Source organism: Salmo salar, unplaced genomic scaffold (assembly GCF_965601325.2).
Source record: "Salmo salar unplaced genomic scaffold, fSalSal1 ptg000221l, whole genome shotgun sequence".
Taxonomy (NCBI): domain Eukaryota; kingdom Metazoa; phylum Chordata; class Actinopteri; order Salmoniformes; family Salmonidae; genus Salmo; species Salmo salar.
In genome coordinates this window covers 1,153,219-1,166,895 of record NW_027675333.1, presented here as the reverse complement: position 1 = coordinate 1,166,895, position 13,677 = coordinate 1,153,219, and the positions used below count along the sequence as shown (strand labels likewise).

General features: G+C 37.8%; 1 protein-coding gene across 1 annotated transcript in view; it reads left to right on the top strand.

Annotated features, from left to right (window-relative positions):
• Positions 1-13,380, top strand: part of LOC145850252 (tripartite motif-containing protein 16-like) — a 698,685-nt gene extending 685,305 nt beyond the window's left edge. The window contains exon 5 of the transcript XR_014383242.1: positions 13,281-13,380. The gene's annotated coding sequence lies outside the window, so the exon portion shown is untranslated. The remainder of the gene's footprint in view (positions 1-13,280) is intronic.
• Positions 13,381-13,677: the final 297 nt, after the last annotated feature.

The following is a 13,677-nucleotide window of genomic DNA, read 5'->3' as shown; positions in this document are numbered from 1 at the left end:
TGGAATTACATATTATTACTAGTTAGTAGATCTCTTCTGTCATCATTATTTACCCATACACCGGTGACGTCAGAAGGGACGTGATTTCCTCATATGAAAGTGAAAGTAACTGTGGTTACAAAATGTAGCGCACATTTCTCAGCAACATTAGAAGCAGGATAAATGTGTTGATTTGAAGGACAGACTGACAGACTCTGGTAAGTCTTGGCTACATATAACTATTATAAAGTTAGGTCGTAGTCAGACATTCAATAGACAGAGTAACCTTGAGATATGATTCTTTATCATGCTGACCAACCTGGGCCCGTTTTCCACGATGGAATTTAGGCTTAACGCTGGAAACGCATAAGAAGTGGTAAACGATAATTAACAAAATACAAAGTTGAGTAAACGCTATTTTACAAATAAAAAGGTGCGTAAGCGCGTTTACGTGGGTTTACCCTCCACCACATCCCCGTTGATGTGGTGTGCAGCGTAGAGTGTATAGTCATTTAGTCTCTATAGACCAGGTGGCCAGTTGGTGAGAAACTGTTCAGATGGGGTGGTTTAGACCACTGCACCACCCAGGAAGTGACTGAAAGTAAATATGTTCTTTTGTACAGGATCCATTTTGAGACGACAGAGCAGAAAACACTATATGGACAATACTGACAAATAAAGTAAGTATTTATGAACAATAATTCATTCTAAATGACAGAGTATGTGAATGAATACTAGGAATGAGATATTACTAGTTAGAACTGCTACTTGAGCTGAGTTGCTGACAGACAGCAGTTTTCAAAGTGGAAACTAATCAGTAGGTCTACATGTTATCAGTAAAACGTCTGGTAAAGATGGTGGAGGAGCTTTTACATTATATGGTTTTATGTTTATCTCAGGGTTTCTCATCCTTTGGTTCTTATCCAGCACGTACACACCTTACAGGGGAAAAACACAACTAAACCTGATTTCGAGTAAATTATAAGTTTAGCTAAAATAATGTAAGAGAGATGTCTTGAAGAAGGACTATAACATTTTTTAAGCAAGATTCAGAACAATGTCACGTTACTGCTGTCTCATGTAACTGACTGTTAGCTCCACCCTCTGGTTATTGTTGTTATATGAAGGGTGACACCTTGACTACAGTTGTAACTGACTGTTAGCCCCACCCTCTGGTTACTGTTGTTATGTGAAGGGTGACTCCTTGACTACAGTTGAAACTGACTGTTAGCTCCACCCTCTGGTTACTGTTGTTATATGAAGGGTGACACCTTGACTACAGTTGAAACTGACTGTTAGCTCCACCCTCTGGTTACTGTTGTTATATGAAGGGTGACTCCTTGACTACAGTTGAAACTGACTGTTAGCTCCACCCTCTGGTTACTGTTGTTATATGAAGGGTGACACCTTGACTACAGTTGAAACTGAATATAAGAAAGTATCTGTACAGGGTCATTTTGAGATGACAGAGCAGCTCATAGTTTAACCTCTAAACTGCAACTCAGTTTCCAAGTAAAGTGAGTATTTCAGGTTAATAATGTAGAATAAAGTAGAGGGAACATTTGGAATCCACTAAACTAGTGTAGGAGTGCTGCTGAGTCATTCCTACCATGTGGTGCCTTTTCTGTCCCCGGGAAATATCAGTTCTTATTTAGTGTAAAATGTGGATTCAAAAAGGCTTTAAATATCAGGTGTCCTTTACCTTATAAACACCAAAATATGGATCCTGAAAGGGAATGTTATGCATTTTAACACTTTTTGTCAGAAGATGTAGGCGTTTTTGTCCCCAGGTGTTATTTATCAACTTCTACAATAAATATAAGCCATAAAATAACAAAATGTTAAACTGTTTCTTCATTATTTTATAGTCCTAGTTGAAGTCTCTTTCATCAATGACTTTTTTCATGATTATTGTATTTATCTATCCATAGGGGAAGCCTGGGCAACTGAAATGTCTGAGCTTTTTCAACAGTGTAACTATGAACATCTGTACCAAAACCAAATGAAGGGAGACATAGATATGATTAAAAAACAACTGTTGATGCGACATGAAAAAAAGATGGGTGGAGGAGATGAATCATAAACCCAAATTGAGAACCTTTTGTTTGATTCAGGGTGAATTGGTGTGTGAGAGATATATTATGTATAACCTACCTAAAAGCAAGAGATCTCTATGTGCACAGGGAAGATCAGGGATATTGTCTCTGTGTATTGAAACAGGTCAGATCAGGGATATTGCCTCTGCGTATTGAAACAGGTCAGATCAGGGATATTGTCTCTGCGTATTGAAACAGTTCAGATCAGGGATATTTCATCTGCGTATTGAAACAGTTCAGATCAGGGATATTGTCTCTGCGTATTGAAACAGTTCAGATCAGGGATATTTCCTCTGAGTATTGAAACAGGTCAGATCAGGGATATTGTCTCTGAGTATTGAAACAGGTCAGATCAGGGATATTGTCTCTGAGTATTGAAACAGGTCAGATCAGGGATATTGTCTCTGAGTATTGAAACAGATTATTTCAGGGATATTGTCTCTGTGTATTGAAACAGGTACGATCATGGATATTTTCTCTGAGTATTGATACAGGTCAGTATTGTGGTGAAATGGAGGAAAGACTATGTAACTATTGTGACCTTAAAGAAATAGAGAATTAAACTGATTTAATCCTCTATTTCCTGTTCTACCATGACATACGCTTGCTCTTATTCCAGAAAGACCACCAGATATACCCTGGCAGTATGTGATGAGTGATGAGGAGAAATTGAAATGTTTTTTTGTCCATTGTGTATTTCCGTTTGTGGAATATTTAGATAAATCCTGGAATATAAGAAAAATGTTTACCTATAATTAAATTGTAAAAATATTTAGCTTCTGCGTGGTAAATGGTACATGTGTATATAGATTGTGTATAGACTTGTCTCCCATATGACTCTTCTATGTGGTAAATGGTATGTGTATATAGATTGTGTATAGACTTGTCTCCCATATGAGTCTTCTATGTGGTAAATGGCATGTGTATATAGATTGTGTATAGACTTGTCTCCCATATGAGTCTTCTCTTTGTGTCAGACTGGGTTCAAATTCCTTCTGTTTATTTTTTTCTGTATTTATTTATCTGTATATGTTATGTATGTATATATATACAGTATGTATATATGTATGTATGTGCATATATACAGTGTGTATATATGTATATTATTGTACTGCTCTAGGGATATAATTATTGTTTGCATCACCTTATTTACTATTATGTATTGATTTTTACCTTATTTTTTTCACTATTCATGCGATGCCCAATGCAGAGAACACCGGAAGGAGAATTATCATTTAATTACCACAGTCAATTATTGTAATGTTTGTTTATGTGGCAATTAACCCCATAAGGGATGGGTTGCCAGTTGGCGATTTGACACGGAAATAAAATATCATTCATTCATTTGTTCATTCATTTTTCATTCATATTATTTAATTTAAGTTTTTCTGTGTACCCCTAATATCACTTTCCACCTTGTTAGTTTGCTGTAATTCCTAGAGCAACACATAGAACACCAGCTTGTTTGTACGAGTCACAGTTTACAATAGAGAGGTAACATAATAGTTTGTTGGCCAAACCGTTCACACTCCACACACGATTTTGTGAGAAGACAGATTAGTCTGACAAACACCACTCTAGCTCTGACAACTAGATCATAGTGAATCAGATTAAATGGAGAGGAGGGACCTGATCCTAGATCATACTGAATCAGATTACATGGAGAGGAGGACCTGATCCTAGATCATAATGAATCAGATTACATGGAGAGGGGGGGACCTGATCCTAGATCATAATGAATCAGATTACATGGAGGGGGGGGGACCTGATCCTATGTCATAATGAATCAGATTACATGGAGAGGGGGGACCTGATCCTAGATTATAATGAATCAGATTACATGGAGAGGAGGGGGGACCTGATCCTAGATCATAATGAATCAGATTACATGGAGAGGGGGACCTGATCCTAGATCATAATGAATCAGATTACATGGAGAGGGGGGACCTGATCCTAGATCATAATGAATCAGATTACATGGAGAGGAGGGACCTGATCCTAGATCATAATGAATCAGATTACATGGAGAGGAGGGGGGACCTGATCCTAGATCATAATGAATCAGATTACATGGAGAGGAGGGACCTGATCCTAGATCAGCTCTGAGACACTTCCTTTATGAATTAGGGCCCAGGAGTCACCAGGACCAACTTTAAATTGCTCTGGATAAGAGCGTCTGCTCAATGACTAAAATGTAAAATGAGTCACCAGGACAGGCATTGACAGGACGGTCACAGCCACACGTTCACTGGTGAGGTAGGACACAAAATAACTGATAGATAGGAACAACAGTAATGATACATGGTTAGGTAGGACACAAGATAACTGTTAGATAGGAACAACAGTAATGATACATGGTGAGGTAGGACACAAGATAACTGTTAGATAGGAACAACAGTAATGATACATGGTGAGGTAGGACACAATATAACTGTTAGATAGGAACAACAGTAATGATACATGGTTAGGTAGGACACAAGATAACTGTTAGATAGGAACAACAGTAATGATACATGGTTAGGTAGGACACAAGATAACTGTTAGATAGGAACAACAGTAATGATACATGGTTAGATAGGATACAAGATAACTGATAGATAGGAACAACAGTAATGATACATGGTGAGGTAGGACACAAGATAACTGTTAGATAGGAACAACAGTAATGATACATGGTTAGGTAGGACACAAGATAACTGTTAGATAGGAACAACAGTAATGATACATGGTTAGGTAGGACACAAGATAACTGTTAGATAGGAACAATAGTAATGATACATGGTTAGGTAGGACACAAGATAACTGTTAGATAGGAACAACAGTAATGATACATGGTTAGGTAGGACACAAGATAACTGTTAGATAGGAACAACAGTAATGATACATGGTTAGGTAGGACACAACATAACTGTTAGATAGGAACAACAGTAATGATACATGCCCTCAATGTGAAGTGACATTAAACCATAAATACAGAGCACAAGTACCACCCTTTTTATATAAACCTTTTAAGGTAGTAAAAAAATAAACATTGACTTAATATTTCAATAAAGAAGTCTTGAATTACCAATAAATCCCCTGCTAGCAATAGCTAGCGTGACATTACAGTGCACTGATTGACGGTGCTGGTTAATTCGTCATTAACATGGCTAGCTAAGCTAGCAGACACTTGATAAACTTGCAGAAATATGCTTTAAATACACAATAAATATATACATAGTCACATTCACTATTGACTTTGTGATATATGAACCAGTGTTCCAGATACACTATAGTGTTATACAGTTTTAAACAGTTTTTATGTCCAGCAGAAGGAGACGTCCTGTCAGAATATCTCTGACTGAACAGCAGGCAGACCAACTTTCCAAATAGGGGAGAAGCACTCAAAACCCTCTACTTGTTCTTTCAAGGAAAATAATACAGAAATGGTAAGTCTGAAGACTTCTCGTATTAACAACCTTACTACAATGGCAGAAAATATTTTTTTATGAATTCGACAACACATAATGAAAGGAAACGTTATTCATATCACCCCTCTTTCTGAGGTGAATGGTTTCCCCCACTACTCTCCCGGAACTGCGGTGTTCTCTGATATCCCGTTCACGAGTATCCCTGTAGCCATAAATAAACAGAATATTCCTCATTTCAATTCAAATGGGTTAAATTAAATAGTAACGTTAACTGAAATCTGGACACTGACTGTAGGCCTATAATCTAATATAATATTAACTGAAATCTGGACACTGACTGTAGTGACTGTAGGCCTATAATCTAATATAATATTAACTGAAACTGGACACTGACTGTAGGTCTATAATCTAATAAAATATGAACTGAAATCTGGACACTGACTGTAGACCTATAATCTAATATAATATGAACTGAAATCTGGACACTGACTGTAGTGACTGTAGGCCTATAATCTAATATAATATTAACTGAAATCTGGACACTGACTGTAGGTCTATAATCTAATAAAATATGAACTGAAATCTGGATACTGACTGTAGGTCTATAATCTAATATAATATTAACTGCAGAATTATGCATTTCTTGAATTTAAATGAAACAACAAATGATAATTTAGGGGTGGATAAATATTATTTATTTCAGTATCTCTTGAGATAATGTGAATGAGAGTGTAAGGTGTTATCTTTTACAATATGATGCAAGCAGACAGTATTTTCAACCTTATCAGAAACGTGTTTCATCGTTTTCTCAGCTTTTCATTTCCTTAAAACCCTTCAGACTGATGAGATATGGACATTTTGCACAGGACCAGTCTTTCCACTGTTCTGGAGTTATTGCGTTTTCTCCCCGGTCCCTAAACTAAACGTCAATTTTACTAGTGTTAACTAGTAGATAACTAATGCATTCATTCTATCAATGTAAATTATTATTCTGGAGAGCACTACTTTATTTAGTCTATCAATGTAGAACATTATTCTGGAGAGAACTACTTTATTTAGTCTATCAATGTAAAACATCATTCTGGAGAGAACTACTTTATTTAGTCTATCAATGTAAAACATTATTCTGGAGAGAACTACTTTATTTAGTCTATCAATGTAAAACATTATTCTGGAGAGAACTACTTTATTTAGTCTTCTGGGGCAACAATTTATGCCAGAAGAGAAGCTGCATGTATCAAACTATAATTGACAAACAAATGGCCTACGAAATGTTGAAAATGATAAGCAGAAATGTATCTAAATTGTAGTCAGCAGGCTATACAGTCCAGTACAGAGTATCAAACCACACAGGTAGCCTACTTTTTGAATTAGATTTTTTTGACAATCAGATGAAAACTTAATATGTGAACAGCCTGAGCAGACAGCAGAAACAACAGTAAATGGGTAAGATGTGTACATGCATCAATTTAAAAACAGAATATTTGAGTACCCCGAATAAAAGCGGGATATTGGTGTGCATGTAAACGTGGTCACTGTTGTTGAAAAGTCTAGTTACAGCAGGTGTTTACTGCCATCTAGTGGAAGATACCAATAAAACACTATTGTCAGGGTGGAACAGATTGTCCATTTGTTATTTTGTAAAGGATCCATTTTGAGATGACAGAGCAGAAAACACTATATGGATATTACTGAAAAATAAAGTAAGTATTTCTGAACAATAATCTATTCTAAAGGACAGAGTATGTGAATGAATACCTGGAATGAGATATTACTAGTTAGTAGAACTGCTACTTGAGCTGAGTTGCTGATAGACAGCAGTGTTTCAGTATGATATGTTGGATAAATAATAAAGACAGACACAAATGTCAAGTTCAATATCCTTGTTCATGTCCCGACACACGGAGTCCGGGGAGTCGATTACCTATCAACTAGACTCCGTAACAAGCAGTTTTAAAAGTGGAAACTAATTAGTAGCCCTGCATGTTATAAGGTAGGCTATTTAAATTGTCATTATGGAGACACCTATTTTACAACCCTTTTTCCATAAAACATATTTACTCTCTAGAACTGAGTCGCATCAATAAATAAGGTGACAAAACACAGGAAAACTACTTTAGGGGCTCTAGAGATAAGGGGACAAAACACAGGAAAACTACTTTAGGTTCTCTAGAGATAAGGGGACAAAACACAGGAAAACTACTTTAGGTTCTCTAGAGATAAGGGGACAAAACACAGGAAAACTACTTTAGGTTCTCTAGAGATAAGGGGACAAAACACAGGAAAACTACTGTAGTGACTCTAGATATAAGGGGACAAAACACAGGAAAACTACTTTAGGTTCTCTAGAGATAAGTGGACAAAACACAGGAAAACTACTTTAGGTTCTCTAGAGATAAGGGGACAAAACACAGGAAAACTACTTTAGGTTCTCTAGAGATAAGGGGACAAAACACAGGAAAACTACTGTAGTGACTCTAGATATAAGGGGACAAAACACAGGAAAACTACTTTAGGTTCTCTAGAGATAAGGTGACAAAACACAGGAAAACTACTTTAGGTTCTCTAGATATAAGGGGACAAAACACAGGAAAACTACTGTAGTGACTCTAGATATAAGGGGACAAAACACAGGAAAACTACTTTAGGTTCTCTAGAGATAAGGGGACAAAACACAGGAAAACTACTTTAGGTTCTCTAGAGATAAGGGGACAAAACACAGGAAAACTACTTTAGGTTCTCTAGAGATAAGGGGACAAAACACAGGAAAACTACTGTAGTGACTCTAGATATAAGGGGACAAAACACAGGAAAACTACTTTAGGTTCTCTAGAGATAAGGTGACAAAACACAGGAAAACTACTTTAGGTTCTCTAGAGATAAGGGGACAAAACACAGGAAAACTACTTTAGGTTCTCTAGAGATAAGGGGACAAAGCACAGGAAAACTACTTTAGGTTCTCTAGAGATAAGGGGACAAAACACAGGAAAACTACTTTAGGTTCTCTAGAGATAAGGGGACAAAACACAGGAAAACTACTTTAGGTTCTCTAGAGAGCGTTAGATAAATTCCCTTGCAGGTGGTTTAAACTGCGTTATAATGTGACTTTGCTGATGGAAAACCATATCATGAGGAGGTTTCTACTCATGCTCTGTTATTGGGTCTCTGGAGTGGAAATTAGAAATGAAAGTTCTGGAACTCCAACATGTGCTTCTGTTATGAGAAAAACTCCAAAATGAAACTGACATTAAATGTGGAGAATTAAACATCTGTTGAACATCAAGTAGCCTATTAATCTGTATGCCTATCTAGGCTACTGTAGCCTATTAATCTTTATGCCTATCTAGGCTAATGTAGCCTATTAATCTGTATGCCTATCTAGGCTACTGTAGCCTATTAATCTTTATGCCTACCTAGGCTACTGTAGCCTATTAATCGTTATGCCTATCTAGGCTAATGTAGCCTATTAATCTTTATGCCCATCTAGGCTACTGTAGCCTATTAATCTGTATGCCCATATAGGCTACTGTAGCCTATTAATCTGTATGCCTATCTAGGCTACTGTAGCCTATTAATCTTTATGCCTATCTAGGCTACTGTAGCCTATTAATCTTTATGCCTATCTAGGCTACTGTAACCTATTAATCTTTATGCCTACCTAGGCTACTGTAGCCTATTAATCTTTATGCCTATCTAGGCTAATGTAGCCTATTAATCTTTATGCCTATCTAGGCTACTGTAGCCTATTAATCTGTATGCCTATCTAGGCTACTGTAGCCTATTAATCTGTATGCCTATCTAGGCTAATGTAACCTATTAATCTTTATGCCTATCTAGGCTACTGTAGCCTATTAATCGTTATGCCTATCTAGGCTACTGTAGCCTATTAATCTTTATGCCTATCTAGGCTAATGTAGCCTATTAATCTTTATGCCTATCTAGGCTACTGTAGCCTATTAATCGTTATGCCTATCTAGGCTACTGTAGCCTATTAATCTTTATGCCCATATAGGCTACTGTAGCCTATTAATCTGTATGCCTATCTAGGCTACTGTAGCCTATTAATCTTTATGCCTATCTAGGCTACTGTAGCCTATTAATCTTTATGCCTATCTAGGCTACTGTAACCTATTAATCTTTATGCCTACCTAGGCTACTGTAGCCTATTAATCTTTATGCCTATCTAGGCTAATGTAGCCTATTAATCTTTATGCCTATCTAGGCTACTGTAGCCTATTAATCTGTATGCCTATCTAGGCTACTGTAGCCTATTAATCTGTATGCCTATCTAGGCTAATGTAGCCTATTAATCTTTATGCCTATCTAGGCTACTGTAGCCTATTAATCGTTATGCCTATCTAGGCTACTGTAGCCTATTAATCTTTATGCCTATCTAGGCTAATGTAGCCTATTAATCTTTATGCCTATCTAGGCTACTGTAGCCTATTAATCGTTATGCCTATCTAGGCTACTGTAGCCTATTAATCTTTATGCCTATCTAGGCTACTGTAGCCTATTAATCTTTATGCCTATCTAGGCTACTGTAGCCTATTAATCTTTATGCCTACCTAGGCTATTGTAGCCTACCATTTAATACTATAAATATGTTGAAATGACAGGAGTCGTTGCAAATCATTTTGTGTCACTTGTGTAGCCTACCTGGAGCTGGTAAATGGATTTAATAAATAGCCTATAACTTCAGTTTATTGTTGTTGTAGCCTTGTGTTATTATGCAACTATTAATGTCCATGTTGAGTTAATTCAGTAGGAAGTTATTGTAACGCTTGGACGTTGTGGGTGTGGAGTCAGGCGCAGTAGGCAGAAAAATGTTTGGTACAATACTATTTAATAAGTACCACAAAAGAGAAAATGCCCAAAAACAACAGGGCGTAACAAAACCCAAAGTCCAAAACACGATCCACTACACAAACACAGTGAAACAAAACGTAACAAGCCCACACACAGAACAGGTGGGGAGGCGGCCTTAAATAACACCACTAATTACCTAAATGAACACAGGTGCAACTAATAAAGACATAACCAACAGAAAAACGAAAAGGGGATCGGTGGCAGCTAGTAGCCCGGGGACGACGAACACCGAGCGCCACCCGAACAGGGAGAGGGGCCACCCTCGGTAGGAGTCGTGACAGTTATCAAGTGTGACCATGGTAAGATGTTAGAATGCATTAGATTGAAGGTGACAGTTCTATCTCAATGGCTGATCAGATGTTAGAATGCATTAGATTGAAGGTAACAGTTCTATCTCAATGGCTGATCAGATGTTAGAATGTATTAGATTGAAGGTACCAGTTCTGTCTCAATGGCTGATCAGATGTTAGAATGTATTAGATTGAAGGTAACAGTTCTATCTCAATGGCTGATCAGATGTTAGAATGCATTAGATTGAAGGTAACAGTTCTATCTCAATGGCTGATCAGATGTTAGAATGCATTAGATTGAAGGTAACAGTTCTATCTCAATGGCTGATCAGATGTTAGAATGCATTAGATTGAAGGTAACAGTCAGATTAGGCTACAGGTAATAAAACACTGGCTGTTGTTGACAAGCATCGACCTGTTCAGTTCATTACCATAGTATTAATATTAGATCGACCTGTTCAGTTCATTACCATAGTATTAATATTAGATTCATAGACCTGTTCAGTTCATTACCATAGTATTAATATTAGATTCATAGACCTGTTCAGTTCATTACCATAGTATTAATATTAGATTCATAGACCTGTTCAGTTCATAACCATAGTATTAATATTAGATAGACCTGTTCAGTTCATTACCATAGTATTAATATTAGATAGACCTCTTCAGTTCATTACCATAGTATTATACTACAGCTACTGAAGGTTAACACATAATTTTTTTTAAACCTTTATTTAATTCGCAAGTCAGTTAATAACAAATTCTTATTTACAATAATGGCCTACCGGGGAACACAGTGGGTTAACTGCCTTGTTCAGGGGCAGAACGACAGATCTTTACCTTGTCAGCTCTGGGATTCAATCCTGCAACCTTTCGGTTACTGCCCCAACACTCTAACCACTAGGCTACCTGCCGCACCAACACTCTATCCACTAGGCTACCTGCCGCCCCAACGCTCTAACCACTAGGCTACCTGCCGCACCAACACTCTATCCACTAGGCTACCTGCCGCCCCAACGCTCTAACCACTAGGCTACCTGCCGCCCCAACACTCTAACCACTAGGCTACCTGCCGCCCCAACGCTCTAACCACTAGGCTACCTGCCGCCCCAACGCTCTAACCACTAGGCTACCTGCCGCCCCAACGCTCTAACCACTAGGCTACCTGCCGCCCCAATGCTCTAACCACTAGGCTACCTGCCGCCCCAACGCTCTAACCACTAGGCTACCTGCCGCCCCAATGCTCTAACCACTAGACTACCTGCCGCCACAACGTTCTAACCACTAGGCTACCTGCCACCCCAACGCTCTAACCACTAGACCACCTGCCACCCCAAAATAAGATGTAGGCCTATCAGGGGCTATTAGTTAGTTTTCAGGCATTGTGGGAGGGTTTTGAGTAGTCATTGGGCTAGAAAAAGTAATTGCATTAAATCACCTGACTGTTTGGATGTGTCTGTAAACGGTTTTATTTCTAAGAGATAATGAATAAAATAATTAGTTGTCACTGTGTTAACCACAACCAACATGCTGGATCTCTGTTTAGTTGTCACTGTGTTAACCACAACCAACATGCTGGATCTCTGTTTAGTTGTCACTGTGTTAACCACAACCAACATGTTGGATCTCTGTTTAGTTGTCACTGTGTTAGCCACAACCAACATGCTGGATCTCTGTTTAGGGGTCACTGTTGACCACAACCAACATGTTGGATCTCTGTTTCTCTGTTTAGGGCTCAGTGCTCTAAAATGAGTCTCTCTGGGGAGATAGAGGAGGTGGTCCCTGCCTCTAAAATGAGTCTCTCTGGGGAGAGAAAGGAGGGGGGGCCCGCCTCTAAAATGAGTGTCTCTGGGGGACATGACACCAAAACTAAGAGGTGAGCTGACAATATTGTTTAAGAATGTATGTTCTAAAATGCTTTTTATTCAGAAATGATTGCTAATGGGGACATTCTATATAACTGTTCTAGATTTTAGATCTGTATGAAAATATGTTTTTTTCTAAAACGCTATATATCCACCTAGATATCTATATATCCACCTAGATATCTATATATCCACCTAGATATCTGTATATCCACATAGACATCTATATATCCACCTAGACATCTATATATCCACCTAGATATCTATATATCCACCTAGATATCTATATATCCACCTAGACATCTATATATTCTATATATCCACCTAGACATCTTTATATCCACCTAGATATCTATATATCCACCTAGACATCTATATATCCACCTAGATATCTATATATCCACCTAGATATCTATATATCCACCTAGATATCTATTTATCCATTGTTTAGCAGGAATGGAATATTTGTATCCTGTATATCTGACTGTGATATGTGGTTGTCTCACCTAGATATCTTACAGATGCCATGTTAATTCGACCCAGTTTCTCACGTCGGGAAAATAACAGCAAATGTGCATTTTATGTGGAAATTACCCACTTTAAAAGTCTTTATAAAGCCTTGTAGTGGTTTAATCATTTCTTTAAACAATGAGATAATTTACCAACATTTCTGAAAAGTGATTTCTAGCGTTTTGTAATGAAACTCTTATGTTTCCCCATCTGAGCTCAGAGTAGATGAGAGATGTAATGTTTGTCTCTGTTGTGTTGAAGCCCAATCAAGCAGGAGAGACCAGCCTCCCCTGTACCCAGCTGTGTGTCCATGAAGAGTGACAAGTCTATGAATGAACCTAATCACTTTAGAGAGGGATACTTTTCTACTGAACAAAGGTAAGAAGAACTCATGGGTCATGGTCAGTGAGTTAAACACCACTGTCTCTAGTCATTTCTCCTCTCCCATTTTCACATTTCTTTTTGTTGTTTTCGTAATCCATAGGCTAATCCTTTTATCCATTTCTATAGTCCTAAAACAATATTAAACAAACACAACGTTCCCTCCCTGTGTGTGTGTGTGTGTATGTGTGTGTGTGTGTGTGTGTGTGTGTATGTGTGTGTTTGTGTGTGTGTGTGTACTCCCTGCACGAGGAGATGTAATCTCATGTGTTGTCCA